Source organism: Balaenoptera acutorostrata, chromosome 6 (genome assembly GCF_949987535.1).
Source record: "Balaenoptera acutorostrata chromosome 6, mBalAcu1.1, whole genome shotgun sequence".
NCBI classification, from domain to species: domain Eukaryota; kingdom Metazoa; phylum Chordata; class Mammalia; order Artiodactyla; family Balaenopteridae; genus Balaenoptera; species Balaenoptera acutorostrata.
Genome location: NC_080069.1, coordinates 104,507,888 through 104,510,361, shown reverse-complemented (window position 1 = coordinate 104,510,361; position 2,474 = coordinate 104,507,888).

The window sequence follows — 2,474 nt, the reverse complement described above, 5'->3', positions numbered from 1 at the left end:
ATTGGTGGATTCTGTTTGCTAGTATTTTGGTGAGGATTTTTGCCTCTATGTTCATCAGTGATATTGGCCTGTAATTTTTGTGGTTGTTGTTGTACCTTTGTCTGGTTTTGATATCAGGGTGATGGTGGCCTCATAGAATGAGCTTGGGAGTGTTCCTTCCTCTGAAATTTTTGGGAAGAGTTTCAGAAGGATAGGTGTTAACTCTCCTCTAAATGTTTGATAGCATTCACCTGTGAAGCCATCTGGTCCTGAGCTTCTGTTTGTTGGAAGTTTTTTTTTTTTTTTTTAAGAAACAATTTTTTTTTTTTAAATTACACTATACTAGGTGTGCTTTATTTATTTATTAATGGCTGTGTTGGATCTTCGTTTCTGTGCGAGGGCTTTCTCTAGTTGTGGCAAGCGGGGGCCACTCTTCATCGCTGTGCGCGGGCCTCTCACTATCACGGCCTCTCTTGTTGCGGAGCACAGGCTCCAGACGCGCAGGCTCAGTAATTGTGGCTCACGGGCCCATTTGCTCCGTGGCATGTGGGATCTTCCCAGACCAGGGCTCGAACCCGTGTCTCCTGCATTGGCAGGCAGATTCTCAACCAGTGCACCACCAGGGAAGCCCTGTTGGAAGTTTTTAAATCACAGTTTGAATTTCAGTACTTGTGATTGGTTTGTTCATATTTTCTATTTCTTCCTAGTTCAGTCTTGGAAGGTTGTACCTTTCTAAGAATTTGTCCATTACTTCTAGGTTGTCCATTTTATTGGCATATAGTTGCTTGCAGTAGTCTCTTATGATCCTTAGTATTTCTGTGGTGTCCATCATAACTTCTCCTTTCTCATGTCTAATTTTATTGATTTGAGTCCTCCCTTTTTTTCTTGATGAGTCTGGCTAAAGGTTTATCAGTTTTGTTTATCTTTTCAAAGAACCAACTTTTACTTTCATTGATCTTTTCTATTGTTTTCTTCATCTCTATTTCATTTATTTCTGCTCTGATTTTTATGATTTCTTTTCTTCTACTAACTTTGGATTTTATTTGTTCTTCTTTTTCTAGTTGCTTTACATGTAAGGTTAAGTTGTTTGAGATTTTTCTTGTTTCCTGAGGTAAGATTGTATTGCTGTAAACTTCCCTCTTAGAACTGCTTTTGCTGTGTCCCATAGGTTTTGGATCATTGTGTTTTCATTGTCATTTGTCTCTAGGTATTTTTTTCCCTCTTTGATTTCTTCAGTGATCCATTGGTTGTTTAGTAACATATTGTTTAGTCTCCACATGTTTGTGTTTTTTTTACAGGCTTTTTTTTTTCCTGTGATTGATTCCTAATCTCATAGCATTGTGGTCAGAAAAGATGCTTGATATGATTTTTATTTTCTTAAATTTATTGATTTGTGGCCCAAGATGTGATCTATCCTGGAAAATGTTCCATTTGAGAAGACAGAGTATTCTGCTTTTGGATGGAATGTTCTATAAATATCAGTTAAGTCCATTGGTCTAATGTGTCATTTAAGGCCCGTTTTCCTTATTGATTTTCTGTCTGGGTGATCTGTCCATTGGTGTGAGTAGGATGTTAAAGTCCCCCACTATTATTGTGTTACTGTTGATTTCTCCTTTTACGGCTGTTAGCATTTGCCTTATATATTGAGGTGCCCCTATGTTGGGTGCATATATATTTACAATTGTTATATTTTCTTCTTGGCTTGATCCCTTGATCATTATGTAGTGTCCTTCCTTGTCTCTTGTAACAGCCTTTATTTTAAAGTCTATTTTGTCTGATACGAGTTTTGCTACTCCAACTTTCTTTTGATTTCCATTTGCATGGAATAACTTTTTCTGTCCCCTCACTTTCAGTCTGTATGTGTCCCTAGATCTGAAGTGGGTCTCTTGTAGACAGCATATATATGGGTCTTGTTTTTGTATCCATTCAGCCAGTCTATGTCTTTTGGTTGGAGCATTTAATACATTTACATTTAAGGTAATTATCAATATGTATGTTCTTATTGCCATTTTCTTAATTGTTTTGGATTTGTTTTTGTAGGTCTTTTTTCTTCCCTTCCCCTTTTTTTCCTCCTCTTGTGATTTGATGACTGTCTTTAGTGTTGCGTTTGGGTTGCTTTTTCTTTTGTGTGTGTGTATATCTATTGTAGTTTTTTGGTTTGCAGTTCCTGTGAGGTTTTGATATAGCATTCTATATATATATTGACATAGATATAGATTTTTCTTGTTTCCTGAGGTAAGCTTGTATTGCTATAAATTTTCCTCTAGAACTCCTTTTTGCTGAGTTCCATAAATTGTTGGACCTTTTTCATTTTTATTTGTCTTCCGGTATTTTTTAAACTTCTTCTTTGATTTCTTCAGTGACGCTTTGGTTGTTTAGTAGCATATTTAGCCTCCTTGTGTGTTTTGTTTGTTTGTTTGTTTTCTGTTTTTTTGTTTTTGTGTGTGTTTTTGTTTGTTTTGTTTTTTGCTGTTTTGTAGTTGATTTCTAGTCTT